Below are 20975 nucleotides of genomic sequence, written 5' to 3'. Positions count from 1 at the left end.
ACCTTCAGTCTGTATTATGATGTCTCTGGAATCCTGTGATTGCAGTATTTTATCATAACGCATGTTTAACACATCTTAAGATCAAACCTCTCCAACAATGCCTACTTCTTTTATAGTATGAAATTTCACCTACGTGTTGTCCTAGGCAAATCAATAAAATGGCTAACCAAATAGTTTTACTACCTGAAGTTATGCTCTTTAACAAAAGACATACGCTAGGTGAAAACATCTACTTACCTATATATCTGCAAACTATATGGCCAGCACAATGCTTAGATGGCATTCCGTGCATGACAGATGTATATTGAAATAGGTGATAAACGGTTTCTGTGCATGTTACAACATATTCCGAAACTAACAGAACAGTGTATACAATACGAAATGTACTAGCTCCTTTATTGGTACAAACTGTCACTGCCAGAATGTATAGTGCACATATACGTTTTGATTGTAATCTATATAACTTTAGAAATATCGCATCCAAAATACTGTACATACATAAATAAATCACAACGCAACCATTGCTGGTTGCTTTTTTTTTTAGCAAATTATTGTAAATCCACACTCGCTTTTGATTATAAGAATGGGTCTGGTTGGATTATTATTATTGGTTATTATTTATATAGTGCAAGCTTATTCCACAGCGCTTTACAATAAGAGGGGAATTTACCAAATGAGACAATAACAAAATGTAACAGGAACAATAGGTAGTTGAGGACCCTGCTCAGACGAGCTTACAATCTATAAAAACACAATAGGAAGCGTAATGAGAAAGACCGCAAATAGATATGGTGGGAAAGTAGCAGAACTGGAGGTGAGAGTGGAGTGTGGCCCTTTAGGAGAGAGCAAGAGGAAGGTTGAGAGTTACTCTTGGAGGCCATAAGCATTCCTGAAAAGATGGGTTTTGAGGGACTTCTTAAAGGATTGAAGGCTTGGAGAGAATCTGACAGGGGTAGGCAGGCTGTTCCAAAGGAAAGGAGCTGCCGTGAGAAGTCTTGCAGGCGTGAATTTGCAGTAGGGGTGCGAGCAGAAGACAGGAGAAGGTCACCAGTAGAGCGGAGAGACCAAGAGGGGGCATACTTATGAATCAGTGAAGAAATGTAAGAGGGGTTAAATTGACACCTGTAGGGTACAGGAAGCCAGTGTAAGGATTGACAGAGGGGTGAGGTGTGAGAGAAGCGACAGGAGAGAAAGATCAGCCTGGCAGCAGCAATTATCACAGATTGTAGGGGGGGCATTACGGCTTCTAGGGAGACCAATTAAGAGAGAATTACAGTAATTCATGCGAGAGATTACTGCAGCATGAACATGACCAAAACTACTAAAACAGTCATACCTCTCAAGTGTCATGTATCTGATAGAGTTGGTGTTGGAGGGAAACTCAAAGGATGCAGCTATAAGAAAACACATACTCTATGCTAATCTCTTTATCTAATTTATGCTTTCATCTTTCAAGTAAATCCATACCAACAGCAGTGTCCAGTGAAGCAGGATGCCAATTGGCGGGGTAAAAGCCAATGCGAATCACATGACCAGAACTGCCAAAAGGGGCGAACATGCCCAAAAAGGGGGTATGTCTGTCCAAAGAATTGGAAGGCCAGCCTGGCATCAGTGTCCTTATGCATCACAGTGTCAGTGTCCCCATGTCGCCTAGTCCCCTAGTCTCCCAGTGTCTGTGTCCCCATTTGTCCCAGTGTCCCCATGTATCAGGGTGTCCCATGTCACTAGGATACTAGGGGACACAGAGACATGGGGACACAGAGACATGGAGGCACTGAGACACTTGGGGAGACTGGGAGACATGAGGGCACTTGTGGATACAGACATAGGGACACTGAGAGACATGGGGACACAGACATTTGGGGACACTGGGAGAAATGGGGGCACTGAGACACTTGGGGAGACTGGGAGACATGAGGGCACTTGTGGATACAGACACTAGGGACACAGAGACATGGGGACACAGACACTGGGAGACATGGGGACACACACTGGCTGGGAGACATGGGGACACAGACATATGCGGACAATGGGAGACATGGGGACACTGGCTTGGAGGCATGGGGACACTGAGACCCTAGGGACACTGGCTGGGAGGCATGGGGACACTGGGAGACATGGAGACACTGTGTCCCTAGTGTTTGTGTCCCAATGTGTCTACCTATGTCTCACAGCGTCCCCATGTGTCTCAGTGTCCCCATGTCTCACAGTGTCCCCATGTGTCAGTGTCCCCACGTCTCTCAGAGTCCCCTAGTGTCTCAGTGTCACCATGTGTCCCCTAGAGTCTCAATGTCCCCATGTCTCCCTGATGCCTTTCCCCCCATCCCTCACTTCCCTAAGCTGTAGGCTGTCTCTGCAGACTGGGAGCTGCTGTCTGGACTCTCTGTGCTGTGTATCTGCTCCCCTGCGTATCAGTGAGTAGAGAGAGGCACGGAGGGATATGCTGTAACTTCCTATCCCTGCCTCTCTCCATACACAGTGACCCCTACTGGCCGGTGCTGGCATTGCAGAGTAATCTCCATTTATACTGAGAAAAATATTTGCATTTGTATTGCCCGTATTACTGCAATACCATCACAGCCAGGCAGCCTCAAATACAGGCTGTGCCTTAAAATACCAGTCAGGTGGCAAACCTAAGAGTAGTGCATTTTTTTGATGGGCCTATTCCATGGGCCTGGGCCTGGAGCTGCAGCTCCATCAGCCCCTATGTTAATCCGGCCCTGCCCCCCCCCCCCCCTCCCATCCTCTTTAAAAGCACGAAAAACTCACCTTATTTCTAGCACTGTGCGGGTCTTGGTGACATCATCAGAATTGCCCATGGGGAAAGCATTGGATTGGCTAAAATTGGCAAAGGGGTGGGGGTGGGGCAAATGCAATTTGGGCCAATCAGCACCTCCTTATAGAGATGCATTGAATCAACGCATCTCTACAAGGAAAATGCCTACTGAGCCTGGAAGCACCTTCAGTGGCCATCTAAGGAGGTGTCATTAGGGGCAATGTAAACACTGCCTTGTCTCTGAAAAGGCAGTGTTTGCATAAAAATGCCTGCATGTAATGATTATACTCACCAGAACAACTACATTAAGTTGTAGTTGTTCTGGTGACTATAGTGTCCCTTTAAGGCAAATTAGCCAAGTGACAAAAATAACTGAATCATGGATTTTATATTTCTATTTGTATATTTTCAATTTCAATTTTCAATTTCTCAGTAACTTATCAAAAATCTCTGACTAACCATGCCTTCTAGTTCTTTTAAATGGTCCTAATAATAATAATAATAATCATAAAGGAGCTGCATTTAAGTGCACAGAAGCATTGCATGCTGCTCTATAGCAATGGCAGCTCAAGTTTGGAAAGCAAGTTAAACTAGTCTGGAATCCTAAAAGAAGACACACATTGGAACTTGTTTTTTATTAGGTGGATATGCATCATTAAAATTTGAATGATTAAACAAAAAACATAATTCATTTGGTGTGAAGTTATTGTCTTTCTTGTTGCCGAGTGTGTTAAAACAAGTCACACAATATATTGTAAACAACATAATATATATATAGGTCTTGCACATAAACACACCTGTCATTCCAGTAATACGAAAGTGAAATGTCAAGTGACAGAAACTCTTTAATGTGATAGTTCAACAACACAATGGAAGAGTTATACAAACATGGTCTCCACTAAACTGTGCATTTCTCAAAATGGAAGTGAATTTTGAATTTTAGGCTGAAATACCCAACATGAAACCATATCTAAGCTGAAGACTTTGCCTACTTCAGTTATTTTATACTAAATTATAAACTTACTTTGAATTCCTGACAATTCACAATATATTGAATATCCCTGTATGTTACTAGCATTTTAAATACTACGAGAATGAGTTCACTACATAAAATTGCAATCTCAGGCTTCACATGCTGTAGCAAACTTATCTGCTCCACAAGCCCACGCTGCTCTCCTCGTCGGGCCACGCAAACAGAACACTGCACGCAGCCATGCTGCTCTACTTCTTAGGTTGCGGGGACCGAACACTTCTCGTGGCTGCGCGACCTGAACAGGGGAATAGCATATACTTACATATACATACCATTCGGCATATACTTACCATACTTACCAGACATACCCCAAATAGGCCAACAACATGGAATTTGCCAGTGGCTGACGCACAGACACTGACCCCAGGTCTCTTCTTGACAAATTTAAAACCAGTATTGCCAACATTTAAGACCAAATTAACCTTGACAAAAGCTCTAGTCAATATCTAGTACACCACCATGGTGAGTGAGTGATGTATCGCTTATTATTTATGGAAATGTTAAAGTGTTTTTAAATGGACTATTCAAAGGTCAGGCTTGAAACAGTTAGGAGTTAGAGGAGATAAAACAAGTGTTCATACCATGATTCGCTGCTATACACATTCATCACCCACCCCCTTGCAAAGTTTTTACGGACACATGGGCATGTTTCTAATTGTCATTTCAGGATATGGACTCTCATGGCTCCTGCACAAAGGGAAACATGGGTAGTTTGTGCGACAAACTGCGTATATGATTTAAATCCATTTTATTTATGTAAACCATGGCTTTTAGCAGCTATTCAGTTCTGTTAAATAAACCTACAAATGAGAGTAAAGATTTGTTACCCTTTAGAAAAGCTTTATTGTGAAGTGTCCACATATCAATCAATCAGTGTTTCTTCTTCAGAAAGATATGCACATGTTGACCTCAAAAATATATTTCTACTGCACGGGTAATGTTACTAGCAATGTTTATGGATGCATGTGTATACTAATTATGCAGGCAATAAATACTCATACTCAGTTAGATTTAAGAGTTCATTTACTAAACACAGAATTGCAAAATGGAGGGAAATTTCTCCAACTCAGGAATAGTCACAGCGTGGCTATTTTAGTCTAAATTTGCTGTTGGGATTTTAATTTGCTGCAGTTCTGCGTATATTGAAAAATATGTCAAAAAAGTGAACTCGGTGGACCACACCACCAAAGAGAGAATCACTCAGTGGAGCGCTAATGGAGTTTGTAAAGTAAAAATTGTCGTAAATTCAAAGTAAATTTCAAATTTAAGTCCAAAATAGCTGAAATGGAAAACCTCTTCAAGTGAGCTGTACTGATTTGATTTAAAATATGATTTTTTAAAATTCCCAGTAATTCTCTCTTTAGTGAATTACCCTGTATATATTACTACTACACTTGATTCCTACCCATATCTACATTACTAGCCGCTTGTACAATTATATTGCCACGTGCATTTATACACAGCCATATACACTATCTAGCCAGTTAGTTAATACTTGATTGTTCGTAATGTTGTTCTTATTTGGCCAGGTATAAACTGTGTAAATGTATCTAAAGGGAAATAAAGAACACACAGACAGCGGGGACTGCTAATAGTTCAATGAAATATTAAACAGGACAGGTGGTAGAGCTGATCCTTTGAAGTTATTGACTGGAGCTTTGGTCTTTATTTGGACACCTCTTGAATATGAAAAGTTGCCAAGTATCATATATTCTTTCCCATATGAATCTGTATATTCTGGGCCCATCTCCTGAATGGGTTTACATGTTTTCCTTTAGTGTTGCTCTGAAGGTCACCAAGCAAAGATTCTTGGTTTATTCCCTGCACATTGCTTTGCAACCTAGGCATGAAAGCTTACCCGACATTTTAAAATGCTTTTTCAATAAACAATTTTATAACTATACTTATAACAGATAGGAAGCAAGATTACCAGTAATTACCAGTGGAAAGTTGGCTGTACTAGGTGTTTCATCAAACATTTTCAAAGCGTCATGACCTGAGATGCTGTACAAGATTGTAAAAGTGAATAGTCATCATCAGGGGTCAAGTCCTGGGGAATAAAGTGTGGGAACTCACCCTAGATTACTACCCTCCCCCCCCCCCCCCAAAAAAAATACAATTGTGTGTGTGTGTGTGTGTATATATATATATATATATATATATATATATATATATATACACGTTTGCGCACACACACACACACACACACACATCACCTTCTCCTGTTTTTCTCTTTTGAATCTCATCAAATCTGTCTTGTAATTCTTGATGTTATCCTCCAGTTTTAGTAGGGTAGTTGCAGTTACCCTACTAAAACTGGAGGATAACATCAAGAATTACAAGACAGATTTGGTGAGATTCAAAAGAGAAAAACAGGAGAAGGTGACCGCTGACTACAAGGAACATCGAGTCTATAGATGGCTCAGTGGTAAGACTGATACACCGTATTTTATCAAGAAACGTAGACCTATTCGCAAACCTAGACAGTTCACAATAGATAGAACTTCAGGGGAATCTACTTCTGAGTCTGAATTACCACACGACTCATTTCCAACACGGAAAACCGGCGGCACATCTAGTACTGCACAACCTTTTTTAGACAGCGCATCAGCAGAGGAACCTTCTATACGGACACGATATCAGAGCAGACACGGAACATCAGGCGAAGATACATCACTAGACGTGGCCAGAAGGGGCGCATCTTCTGGGGCAAGAGGAAGGCCACCCCGCCAACAGAGAGCCCCTATTTTCAATCTGTCATCTAGAGCCTTGACACAGGAGGAAATCCAGATACTCCGTAAAGGCTTGTCTTTTGTCCCCACCTCTGGAGCAAAACCCCTGGATTGGGAAGTGGAACTGTATAAGTTTGGTCGGTCATTAAGACTAAAGGACTTTTTTAAGACCAAAATTATGGATACAACCAACCCCATAAATAAGTTTAGAATGAAGAGTACATTCGATCCCATGCCCAACCAGACGTCCATTAAATCCTTTTTACGCTCAGTGCATAAGGAGTCTACTGACCATTTGAAACAGAACTATCCTCATCACTCTAACTGTACGAAGAACGAACGAGCCATTATCAAATCTTTGGCTGCCGATAAAGACATTATAATTAGACCAGCCGATAAAGGGGGAGGTATTGTCATCCAGAATTATTCTGACTACCGCTCTGAACTCCTATCACAATTGTCGGACCACAATACCTACGTAAAATTATCAAAGGACCCTACAGATCAAGTAATCAATCAGATCGAAGAATGCCTATCAAGAGGGTTACGTTCTAACTACATTTCTATGGAACTATACCAATATCTTCAAACCTCTACACCTAGAACCCCCGTGATTTATTCACTACCAAAGGTTCATAAAAACATGGATAAACCTCCAGGGCGCCCCATTGTTTCGGCAATTGGGGGCGTCCTGGAACCTTTAGCCAAATGGCTGGATTTTTTATTTAAAAAACCAATTGAACACCTCCCAACCTGTATAAAGGACACTCCGAGCTTTGTGAAAATACTTTCTGAGACGACATTACCCTCTGGACCAGTAGTCCTATTGACGTGTGATGTGGCAAGCCTGTACACCGTGATACCCCATCAAGACGGAATAGATGCAATGAGAGTGATACTATCGCAATCTAGGCATTATACAGGACCCCCTATAGAATTCGCATTGGAGCTCTTGGAGATAGTCCTTTCCCAGAACTATTTCAGGTTTGAGATGGAATGGTATAGACAAATTGCTGGGACATCCATGGGGGCAGCCATGGCGCCCATGTATGCCAATGGCTATATGTTTGGTTTTGAAACCAGATACATTCTGGAACCCTACAAAGATAGCATTCTAAAGTATGTAAGATATATCGATGATATCTTTATGTTGGTCACTGGGTCTCTATCTGAAGCAGAGGAGATGGTCCGATCCATCAATTCAAGTACTGATAATATCAAATTGACGGCGGTGATGAATGAAACATCTGTGGACTTTCTGGACATCAGAGTACTGCGTGAGGGGATGAGCTTGGCCTATACTCTGTATTCGAAGCCGACGGACCGTAATACAATACTTCAGGCCAGCAGCTTTCACCCTGGTCCTTTGAAAAATTCACTGCCCTACTCGCAATTCCTACGTGTCCTGAGGAACAACTCTGATCCAAAAAGAGCCCAAGAACAGTTGGATATGATGTGGGAGAAATTTCGACAACGAGGATATACGCGCCAAGTCTTACAGAAAGCACTTGATCGAGGCTTGTCTTTGGGTCACCAAAGACAAGCATTATAAGGCCACAGACCCCTCAGAGGGCCCAGCACTAATGGAAGCACTGGGTCTCCCGACACTGACGACACAACCAGGCAACCGACCTGGGAACATGGCAACAACCGAAGCTGGTGCACAAAGAACCCACGGACGCATCAAGACCTGAACCAAGGCCCACGGCCTTAAACCTTTTATATGTTATTTTATCTTTTATTATTAACCGCGTTTGCCACCTTACATATTTAGGGTTCATTATTTCTGTTGCAAAACCCAAGAGATAGTTCCTACGATGTGATAGGGACCCATTGGAGGCACCACCAAATAGCTCTGGTGGCGCCCTTTGCCCCTCCCCCACTCCCTGGGGTAACAGGGTACTATCATCACAGGAGCTCTACACTCTCACATAGTCCAACGCTTTCAATCTCACCCACCACCGCTGGACCTTTGTCAGATTAGCCCCCACAGCTCCTACACACCTAGACACACATTCGACACAGACTCTAAACCACCTTGCGACTACACATAGCCATCTACACTACTAAAACTAGCTCAAGACTCACAGCGCTAGTATGCTACGGACATTCGCAGCCTCCAAAGTGAGGCAATATGTTACAGGCCAGGACTAACCAAGGTACCCATGGGGCGCGAGGCACAACACACCATACGCCTAACACGGCACAAGCCCTGGAATCCACTGGGAGCACCTTATTACCATAGACTTAAGCGGCCAGTCTGAGATTTCACCCCCATAGCCAGAAGCAAAGCTGATACCACACACCTCAACACTAGACAGCTCCAAGGTTACTGCGCTGTCACACATAGACAGGTGTATACTCACCCAAAGTTTCACTAGTTAAGGCCCCCGTTACAACATATCAGCCCAAGATAACTAAAATATATGCGAACTGTACCTCAACAATGTACTCAATGTTAAATGTTCATGCAAACCATGTGCATGCGATTGCAGTATTACTAATATGTCTGTCCTTTCATTGCATGAAAAAAAAAAAAAAAAAATGTCCACCCAGCCTCCCTACCTGGAGAGCTGGTGTGGACCTGCCCCAGGGGTCCAGTGGGGCGGGCGCCTGTCTCCAGGTCATACGCGGAGAGGGAGCTGTGTTCTCTCTGCTCCCTCTCGCCGTGCGGGCTGTCTACTGATGCTGGGAGACGTCATATTCCAGCTCCCGGTATCAGCAAACGGCGTGCGGCAAGAGGGAGCAGAGAGAAGTGAGCTCCCTCGTCGCGTCTGACCGGGAGACAGGCGCCTGCCGGAAGGGGGGGTCCATCAGGTGTAAAAAAAGTGCAGGAAAGCACGTTCCTGTAGGACTCGAGCCCTGATCATCATCGGAATGGGCTGGCTGGATGACTCCACTAGTTTCAATGAAGATGGCCCCAGTTTTAGGACTTTGGTTCACTTTTTAGACCTAATTAACAAACCTGCCACCAAAGGGACAGCTGCTGAGAGAATATGATGTCTGCAATCAAACAGATTAGTTATTTAAAGCAGTGCCGCTCAACCCTCTCCTCCAGACACACCTAACAGTTCAGGATTTAGGGATTACCTGGGTGTGTCTAAGGTGTTTAGAAAAAAAAGAAAAACGACTGAGAGTATAAGGTGTTTTTAGGATTTTTTTTTTTTTTTTTTTTTTAAATCTTTTGCATACTTTGCCTCCCAATAACTGAGAATAAATTGTTAACTTTCCCCAGCCCGCACTCGCTGATGTACTATGATCTCCCAGCCATTTGGCTGCTTCTCAGAGAGAAGCATTTGGACACATGGCACATGCAAACATTTATGTGATTATTTGCAAAATGTATAAAGCATGCATGCTATTATTAGAGTACCAAGTACAAAGTGTTAAATATAACATACATGGTATGTTATTTGGTTATTAAGAAGTTGAAACACAATATTCCCCTGTACATAGAAGTATAAATAGATATTTGACCTGCCTGGCGAATGACATACAATAGTATTAGTAAAATTCGTAGTTTTTAAAATACTTTATCAAAGTGAAAAGATCAATATCAATGACATTAGTACTATAAAATTACACTGTCACTTGTGGGGTCTTTGCAATTGTTTGCTTATTTTGCAAAGACCTCTCCTCTTCTCCCAAGGTGACATGTCCTCTTAAAGAGATATACTCTCTACTTACGTTCTCCCTTCTCAGCATATCCCTCTTCCTGATGTCTTATTCCTTATTCAGTGGCTCCTGGCAACTTCACTACGATCATCATTATGATAATCTTGCACAGAAAAATAATACAAAATGGGTTCTATGGTGGGCGGGGCTTGATTGCCGACCAAGCTAGCCTTATGTGGCTAGAGCTCCTCGAGGAAACCCACTATTTAAGCCATATCCTGGACTTTACTGCTATAATCTTGGCACTAATCCTGCTAATTCTACTGAGGAGTACTCAGATGACCTTCGTGCCTGCATTTGTATGAATCCGGTGGATACACCCGTGTCGAACGGCTCGGCATCCCTAAATCATACTGGGAGTGGGGTGGCGGCCACTCCTCAACCCTCATCTGAAGACCGCTTGTTCTAAAGCCCTGCCAACCCCCCTCTGGACCGGTGGGGTATATCCTGGTCCCCACTTGTGCTCCCTTGTGGCCAAATCTGTGACACACCAGCATTGCAAGCTTACAAGCCTACTTCCCAAGATGGCCGTCACACCTGGGCCTGCCACACCGTGGACCTCCCCGCATCCACTCGCCTATGCAGATCCGTTTATATGGGCATTGGACTGCATATTTTCCCAATTCTTGACGAAGCTAAGCACCAGACCTCCTGTCATACTCACCAGGTCTAGAAGACAAGCCAAGGATCTCATGCTCCTGTATGACGTTCAACACGGCAGAGTGAGATCTCCCCAGGGGGCCCATACCATGGTAACGTTAAAGCTGAGACACTACAGGAAGGCGCATAAACACCGACTGGGTAACACCCGCACCCACTAACCTAAACGGCGAGGCAAATCTGTTTTAAATATGTTTATTTGTTTCATAAAATATTCCAATGCAAACATATTAATGTTAAAGCGGGTTAGTGCCTGCGCAGAGGCCTGATTTTCATTGCATGAATGGATATTCAAATCATTGCCTGCGCAGAGGCTCATCAGTCTTGTCTGTCGTCTTACAGCGTTTAATATAATATTACATTTGAGCGTGTTTTTGTTGTCTTTCTCATTAGGGCAATATTCAAACTTTACAGTATCCAATAATCATTTGGCATTGAATGACAACATATCATTAAGTTCTTGCTGCCTGACCTGATTCTTATCTGTCTATCTTGCATATTTATAGCCAAATAAAATATATTAACATGTAAGCATGTGAATGCTCATTTAAATAACGTAATTAACTTAACATGCGTCCCAGGCATGTACCCCAAAGCGTATTATTGATCAATTAAAACAGTTAATGCCCGGTAAGGCGAAAAGGTTAAAAAAAAAAAAGTTGCGTATGCTTAGCGGTACCCATAATATGAATTATCTGCAAGCACGTCAATAATCATCATCAATAGGTACATTTGCGTGTAAGACTTTGCAAGCGAAAAGTGCATGATGGAATTGTTGCTGATTGGGTAAACTAAATTATACGGTAAACGCTCGTTTCGCTGCTTCAGCACATTTTTATATTTAACATATAAAACAGAAATGATAGGCATTGCAGGTTTATGTGACTGTACGTCCTAGAAGTTTGGTCTATATAAGCCTATGGGCCTGTTAACATTAGAAGGAACCAGTGATGACCGTTTAACAATTAGAACATTGCAACACATAGGAGATTGGAGTGTTCAAGATTAGTGTTGGTCTGCTAACTAGTGAGACCACCAATGGCTGTCCTCATAACATGTTACTTCATCATTTCAGTGGGGTATATGCCAGGGCAAGTTAGGTATCTAGATACGGTACATCTGCACGGTTTTAAAGGGATAGTAAAGTGATTAAATCGAAGTGCAGATTTAATGTGGGTATTTCCCTTCGTTATGCATTAAACGTGTGTTAGGTTAAAAGTAGGGCGTAATGGCAGTGTTGGCATTCTGTAAAGCCTGATACATGTGTGATTGATTTATAATTACCCCCACAGCTAGCATGTAACACGTTGAGGCAGAATTAGCTGAAAACACATATAGGATCAATAAGCCATCACCAGTCACTGGCATGGGCAGTATGAGGTATAAGCTGACATCTCATCTGGAGTGATAAGTGTCCCGGTCAGCCAACTCCCGCCGCAGGTATTTCACAGTCCCGGTCAAGTGCCCAGGTGTGTCTTGATCTCGAGCGCTGCTTGTGCTCTGGAGATTTTCCCTGTTGTGATTGACTGCCGGTGTTGGTCTGGCTTGGTTCAACCACCTTTTTGGGCTTCATTTCTTGCGCTCCCCCGCTCCGTCTGGTATCAGCAGGTAGAGGACGGGTTAGTGTTGCCATTGTTAAGGTCTGCTGGTCCCTCTGAGGCTTTGTCCTCTTCCTGCGTGCGTAGTTGGGGACTCTGTAATGATCCGATCTGGGCCAATCTTGGCACAGCAACAACATGTCCCCAGTGTGCCGGGTTTCCATCCACCTTCCCCAGACAGGTCACTGTCCGCCTGCAGAGCTTTCAGTGGCTCCAGGGGCACTCAGGGCCAGAGAACGTCCACAGGAACCCCACACCTAGGGCCTGAGAGCCCCCTGTCCCCTGCACCTCCCCAGCACCTCTCAAGCTTCTGTGGAGTGTAAGCCCCCGTCTCTCCTGGTGCCGGCCGCACACTTGGGGACGATGCACATCCCTGACGGCCACCAGTCCGCCGGAAGGCCCGCATCTTCTTGATCCACAGGACTCGCAGCACCAGGGACTCGACTCCCCGAGGACCCCCACAGACTCTGGGCTGTCACTCCTTCGGCGGGCAGGTAGTCGGGGAATACAGTTAGTTGCCGGCGACATCTGTGGCCACATGTGCCGTACCTGCCAGCCTTTCCGAAGCAGTTAATAGTCCCCTTCATGCCTTCTTTTGTTGCAATGAGCTCGTATGCAAAATGGTCCTCACGGCTCTTCTACTGGCGGGCTCCTTTTAGGCAGCCTTTGCCAGTTCAGGAGGGCGGTCTGGGCCCAGCACGGGGAACTCCCATCTCGGCGCGTGTTGCCTCCATGAGGCCGGATTTCCCCACCGGCCAGGGGGTGGGAGCGGGGCCGTGCCCCGAGCCAGCAGCGTCCGTTGCCTGGGTAATTTGCATTTGTTTTTCTCTAAGTTGTCTGTGTCCAGGCGCGGAGGATCAGCATGTATTCTGACCGACTCATGGTCACTCGAGTCTGGTCTTGTTCTTTACGGTGCTCACAGCCTTCTTTTAGGGTCTAATTGGTATCATTATAAAGCTGGTGTTACCCTTTCCTTTATTTCAACGGGTAACCTGGTCTTCGTGCCTTCTGTGGGCGTTTCAGAGCCAGTTTAGTTTGGTTGGGCCGGGAGCCATGTTACTCTGCTGCCATGCAGCTCGGTGGCCCGGCCCCGCTCCCCGCGAGGCAAATCTGGATCTCCCAGATGGAGGATCCCCGACAAGCAAGGCGGGCAGCAGGGGGCAGATGCCGGAAAACCTCATGTGGAATAGCCTAGGAGTGTGGGCCTGACAGAACCCTAGACCCCTCACTAGTGCAAGGCTGCTGACCCCACAGCTGCTCTCCTAACAAATATAACCATTATGCCTATAATGCAACACCCTATCGACCTGCTTAGATTGACCAGCAATGGTAGTTTACGCTTAAATATCCAGTGGTACTACTCTCTCCTATTAGTCACATCTACTGTCAGTCAGTGCTTTCACACTTAATATCGTGTAGCAAACACCATGTCTAGAATGTCTTCTATGCTTGCATATTTAGCTTTGGTCATGTCCATAGACATGCTCACCTAGCTTGATCTCAACCTTATAATCTTGTATACTTTTGACCATATCAATGAACCTGTTAGGAATTCCTCATACCCTGGCATGTTTATCTTGCATATATCTATTCATTATACTTAACAAAATATTGGCATATTGTAACTTTAAGTCTGTACTCACTTGTTTTTGTAATCCACAACATATGTCAGTCATTTTGTGCCTGTTCCTCTGCACTTCCAAAATAAAGAAAATAAAAAAAGGGTCCTAAATAAAAAGGGGGGGGGGACCTACTGCCCTCCCCCTGGCCCCCACCCCGGAGCAGTGGGTGGGGGCCCTAGTTAATAATGGTGGGGGGACCTACTGTCCTCCTCCCCCCGGGCACCACCCCTGAGCGGTGGGTGGGGGCTCTAAAAAAACAATAAGGGGGGACCTACTGTCCCCCCGGCCCCCACCCCTGAACGGTGGGTGGGGGCCCTAAATAAAGAGAGGGGGGACCTACTGTCCTCCCCCCGGCCCCCACCCCTGAGCAGTGGGTGGGGGCCCTAGATAATAATGGTGGGGGGGACCTACTGTCCACCCCCCCGGCCCCCACCCCTGAGCAGTTGGTGGGGGCCCTAAAAAAACAATAAGGGGGGGACCTACTGTCCTCCCCGGCCCCCACCCCTGAGCGGTGGGTGGGGGCCCTAAATAAAGAGGGGGGGGACCTACTGTCCCCCCGGCCCCCACCCCTGAGCAGTGGGTGGGGGCCCTAGATAATAATGGTGGGGGGGACCTACCATCCTCACCCACGGCCCCCACCCCTGAGCGGTGGGTGGGGGCCCTAAAAAAATGATAAGGGGGGACCTACTGTCTCCCCGGCCTCCACCCCTGAGCGGTGGGTGGGGGCCCTAAATAAAGAAAGGGGGGTACCTACTGTCCTCCCCCCAGCCCCCACCCCTGAGCAGTGGGTGGGGGCCCTAGATAATGGTGAGGGGACCTACCGTCCTCCCCCCTGGCCCCCACCCCTGAGCGGTGGGTGGGGGCCCTAAAAAAACAATAAGGGGGGGACCTACTGTCCCCCCCGGCCCCCACCCCTGAGCAGCAGGTGGGGGCCCTAAATGAAAATCGCCCCCCCCCCAATCAAGGTGACTAGGGGTCCCAAGCCCCTAGTTATGCTCCCCACCCCACCCAAATCAAGCTATCCTCTACCTACCCCCCTCACCCTAAAAATAGTGAGGGGGGAATAAAATAACTAACCTGTAAAAAAAATTAAACTTACCATTTCACGTCTTCTTTTTTCTAAAATCTTAATTTTTCAGCCCCAAAAAAGGCCAAATAAAAAGCCATCATACCCAACGAACTTATAAAATAAAAAACCCGAGCGCAAAAAAAAAAAACCTGACGAAAAAGAAAAAACCTGAGCGCAAAAAAGAATCCATCTTCACCCATGGAGGGCTCCGCACAGACTGAGCTACGAAGGGCGGGGTAATGTGTCGTGTCATGTGTCCTTAAGGAGTTAAATATTTTGTTTTTCAGTTTAACTCATGGATGGCATTGTGTCTCAGGGCTCTTTTGATCACTGAAAACAATCTTGGACACTTGTGATAATTAGATTGCCAGGTGAGCCCAATTTAAGGAAAAACAACTAAAGGAGGGTGTTCCACATTATTAAGCAGAGCTACATTTCCATGCAATATGGGGAAGAAAAAGGATCTCTCTGCTGCCGAAAAGAGTGAAATAGTTCAATGCCTTGGACGAGGTATGAGAACATTAGATATTTAACGAAAAATTAAGTGTGATCATCGCACTATTAAGAGATTTGTGGCTGATTCAGAGCACAGACGGGTTCGTGCAGATGAAGGCACATTGAGGAAGGTTTCTGCCAGATCCATACATCGGATCAAGAGAGCAGCTGCTAAAATACCATAACATAGCAGCAAACAGATATTTGAAGCTGCTGGTGCCTCTCGAGTCCCACGGACATCAAGGTGTAGAGTCCTCCAGAGTCTTGCAACTGTGCATAAACCTTCTATTCGGACACCACTAACCAATGCTCACAAGCAGAAACAGCTGCATTGGGCAGAAAAATACATGAAGACTAATTTTCAAACAGTCCTGTTCACTAATGAGTGCCGTGCAACCCTGGATGGTTCAGATGGATGGAGTAGTGGATGGCTGCGACGTCAGCAAGGTGGTGGTGGAGTCATGTTTTGGGCCGGAATCATGGGAAGAGAGCTGGTCAGCCCCTTTAGGGTCCCTGAAGGTGTAAAGATGACTTCTGCAAAGTATGTGGAGTTCCTGACTGACCACTTTCTTCCCTGGTACAGAAGGAAGAACTATGCTTTCCGTAATAAAATCATCTTCATGCATGACAATGCACCATCTCATACTGCAAAGAATACCTCTGCATCAATGGCTGCTATGGGGATAAAAGGAGAGAAAGTCATGGTGTGGCCTCCATCCTCCCCTGACCTCAATCCTATTGCGAACCTTTGGAGCATCCTCAAGCAAACGATCTATGAGGGTGGGAGGCAGTTTACATCCAAACAGCAGCTCTGGGAGGCTATTCTGACATCTTGCAAACAAATTCAAGCAGAAACTGTCCAAAAACAAGTTCAATGGATGCAAGACTTGTGAAGCTGCTATCAAATAAGGGGTCCTATGTTAAAATGTAACGTGACCTGTTAAAATGTTTAAAAAGTTAAAATGTTGTTATAAGTTTGATTGAAATAGCTTTCGATTTCAGTAAATATGCTGCAAAAACAACAAATGACAATTTTCAGTTCTCTACAACCTATAAAGTGTTTTGAAACTTACTGTGCGTAATAATGTGGAACCGTGCATTGTTAGTTTTTTATGTTTAAAAAAAAAATACTGTTGTCATTAGGAGGTTTGTTCAATAAAATTGTAATTGTACTCTTAATAGTTGATAACATGAGAATTATGCTGACTGTTATTTACATCAATTATTTAGGTAAATTAGAAAAATATAATTTGCATAATAATTTGGAACAGGATGTAGTGTCCCTTTAAATGTACGAACCACTATTAGTTTACAAGTTATGCTACCAGTAAAAACTACCAGTCTTCTTATATTTTAACTTATTGCTTACAGATGTTGTCAAAAAAATTTAACCAGGGATATTTAATTACAATTTTCTTTTAAAACACATTCAAAAACTCATACAAAAGATAGATTTATCTAATTTTGTAAACCCCAGATGTTTTCTCAGTGTTTATTTCCCTATTAATTTAAATCATTCACTAAACACTGAGTTGTATTGCAAACCAAACTGCTAATTTTAGATAACAGTAACTGATTTGGAAAAATTCTGCTATTTTAGACTAGTGTTGCCATTTGATTTTTACTACACAATAATTTGGATTTTAGTCACTATAAATAATTAACTTTTACACCATTGGAAATTCTGACCTGTGTTGTGCATTCTGTTTTCTTTTTGCTAGTATTTTACCAGCTGCATATGACAATTGATACATTACTGCTTTCGTCATGGTTACCCTGTAGGGTGCATCTGTTATAATACCCCATAATTAAAAGGGCAAAAGAGTCAACCCTTCATGTTTGTAACCAAAGCTAGCGCAGCTCCATCTCTGCCCTGCAATCTCTCAGGTTTCCCAGATCCGTGTAAAAAAGTATTCTGCTCTTCCAAAGGGGGACAGATTACAATAGTGATAGTTGCAAGAAGGGATGTCGCTAAAGGGAGCTACAGCCCAGAGAGTGGGGCAATGGTGCTGACTAAAACCATCTAATCTTACCCTCTAAACCTTCTCTGCCATTTAGGAGTTAAATCACTTTCTTTGTACAGCCCTAGTCACACCTCTTCTTGGATGTGACTTGCACAGCCTTCTTAAACACTTCCTGGAAAGAGAGATCTAATGTTTATACTTCCTTTACTGCACAGTCTGTTTAATTTAGAAATACTTATCTCCTGCATTGTTAATACCTCACTCGATCCTACAGAAGCCTTGTGTGTGAGCATTAAGGAAAACATATCTGCAACAGAAATCCTGCACCTACTGATGCGCCTCCTGGTGGCACCTTTCACTCCTCGACAAGGCAAAACAGCAGGGCTGGACAGCCACTTCCAGGGTGCCTAAATCGTCTAGGGTGCCTGCTAATGTACACAGGGACCTGGTGGTCCACTTTCAGAATAGCAGAGATAGGGCTGCAGTGTTGGCCGCTGTCAGGGACAACACGCCATGCAAATTTGAAGACATGGGGCTCAATTTTTATGCGGATACCAAGGAGGGAACCCTGGCTAGGATGCGCTCACTCCTACCATTTACATCCTTTCTTTGTAGGCATGGCATCCAGTATAGATGGGGTTCAACAGGCACACTGGTGGTCCTCGGTCTTCAGGAGGTGATAAATTGATCCAAAAGGAAATTACAAAAATAAAACAAAAACCATCTTATGAAAATGAAACCATTTTTGTTCATACAGGCTGTGTGAGTAATAGCCAAGGGATGTGTGGCTAGGGCTGCATGAACAGAAACAAAGTGACTTAAAGGGACACTATAGTCACCAGAACAACTACAGCTTATTGAATTTGTTCTGGTGAGTAGAATAATTACCTTCAGGCTTTTTGCTGTAAACACTGTCTTTTCAGAGAAAATGTTTTTTTCACTAAGAAGTTTATGCCAGTCGATATGTTGTAGAGCTGCCCTAATCTTATTGAAATTGGCTTTTTAAAAATGATAAGTTTTAGTACACCCCACATGCTTTTGCGAGTTTGCTTTAAAGGGATGTGGAGATCTTCTCTGCCAGGCTCGAGGCCCAGGAAAGGGTCTGCAAGGGTCCAGCAGTGGTTCCAGGGTTCGCCTGTGCCGGTTATCATCGAATTTGATCGTCCCATAGCCGAGTTTGCAGGGTGGTGTGCAGGCCCAGCTAGTTGTGGAGATGCTTGTTCGGCGGCCATATTGGGGTCGGGATGCAGCATACTACTTGCTAGGGTCACCCTTCTTCCCTCTGCTCAGCAGTTGGGGATCCCTGCAGTGGGGACCAGGATATCCCCCACCAGTCCATAGGGGGTGGGGGTAAACAGGACCAGCCAGGCGTACCATCGATGGACTGATGCGCAGGAGTCTAGAAGAGGGTAAGGCTGCGGCTGTCCACCTCACCCCTCATTTGAGTATGCCGCATGCTCCAGTTGCCGCTTCAGGATCCTCAGGTTTTGTGTTTGCATCGGCACCAGCGGTTGTAATAAGAGGGGATGTCAGCTTTTAGGTGCAGAGGTACAGGATTATACCCCTAAATTGGCTTTTCTAGCTTATTCGAACTGGAGCTCCTCTGACATGCTTCCAGGTCATGCCCCCATGAAGGTGTCATTTAACACATTCAAAAACCCGTTTCCTCTTGCTGAAGTACTAGACCCTCTATCCCAATATATGTTTGGGTAATTAAAATCCCCAATAATTAACATGTTACCCAGATTTGCATCTTTCCCAATTTGCTCAAACAGCTGTGCTTCCTCATTGATATTTGCATTAGGTGGTTTATAACATATCCCAACCAATAATTGATTTCCCTTTGATTGCCTCAAGCAGATATCTACCCCTAAAGCTTCCACATTTTCCTAGTAACACTCCACATGCCCAAGATTTGACTTTAACTCATGGTTGACATACAAACATACCTCACCACCCTTCTTGTTTTTCCAATCCTTCCTAAATAACGTGTACTCATTTAAGTTAACTGCCCAGTCATGTGTCTCAACCCACCATGTTTCTGTTATGCCTATTATATCATATTGTTTAGTGTATGCTATTGCCTCTAGTTCCCCCATTTTGTTATATAGGCTCCTTGCATTCGTAAGCATACATTTAATATTATCGGGAGTCATTTGTACAACCTCCTCTGTTCTGAGCTTGCCCCTCCCCACTTATACTGAGCTAAAGCCCATCTTCTTTCTATCCTATCTCCATTTTCTAGATTGCTGTGACCCTCCCCCACTACTACTCGTTTAAAATCTCCTGCAACCTTTTAGCCATCTTATCCCCCAGCACAGCAGACCTTCTTCCGTTTAGGTGCAATCCATCATGGCTATTCAGGTTGTACCCAAGCACAAAATCGGCCCAGTGCTCTAAAAACCCCAAACCCTCTTTCCTGCACCAAGACTTCAGCCACGCATTGACCTCTCTAATCTCTTGCTTCTCTTCTGCTCTAGCGCGCGGCACAGGTAATATTTCTGAAAATATTACCTTGGAGGTCCTTTTCTTTAGCTTACATCCTAGTTCCCTGAACTCGTTCTTTAGGACCTTCTATTTACCTCTGACTGTCATTGGTACCAATATGGACCATGACAGCTGGGTCATCCCCAGCCTCTCCCAATAATCCCTCCACTCTGTCAGCAACATCCGGCACCTGAGTGACAGCAAACTGTCCAGTTAAGACAATCAGAGTGGCAGATTACCCGGTCTACTCCCCTAATAAGAAAGTCCCCTAGCACCACAACCTGTCTAGCCTTCCTTACACTCTCAACCCCATCTGTACTACAGGGTCTGTTCTATAATAAAACTATGGCAGTTCCCAAATTTGTAACCACCCTGGGGCAGATCCATCCCATGCAGAGCTGCTTCCCACATTACGTCCAGGAATCTTTCTCCAATACATACCCTAAGTCAAGGGTTCCCAACCCAGTCCTCAATTACCCCCTAACAGTCCAGGATTTAGGGATTATCCTGTTGTGTCTAAAGTGTTTCCCCCCCCCAAAAAAAAACACCTTAGACACAATTGAGTAATCCTTAAATCTTGAACTATTCGGGGGTACTTAAGGGCTGGGTTGGGAACCACTGCCCTAAGTCATTCTCCAACTGGTTAATGTAGCGAAGTATGCTCAACACAGTAGAATAGGAAAATATATACTTCTGTATGGAAGAAATACAGCATTTTTTTTATATGAACCTGTAAACATAAGCACTCAAAAGTGGTAAGGTCCATCTCAGAAGCCTGTCTAATCCCCAGGCAATAGACAAAATCCCTAATCTGCATTACATTTTTAAAGCATTATCCATTTAAGATTTAATTAAAAAAAATTA

This window comes from Pelobates fuscus, chromosome 1 (genome assembly GCF_036172605.1).
Source record: "Pelobates fuscus isolate aPelFus1 chromosome 1, aPelFus1.pri, whole genome shotgun sequence".
NCBI lineage: Eukaryota > Metazoa > Chordata > Amphibia > Anura > Pelobatidae > Pelobates > Pelobates fuscus.
Note: the sequence above shows the minus strand (reverse complement) of the source record.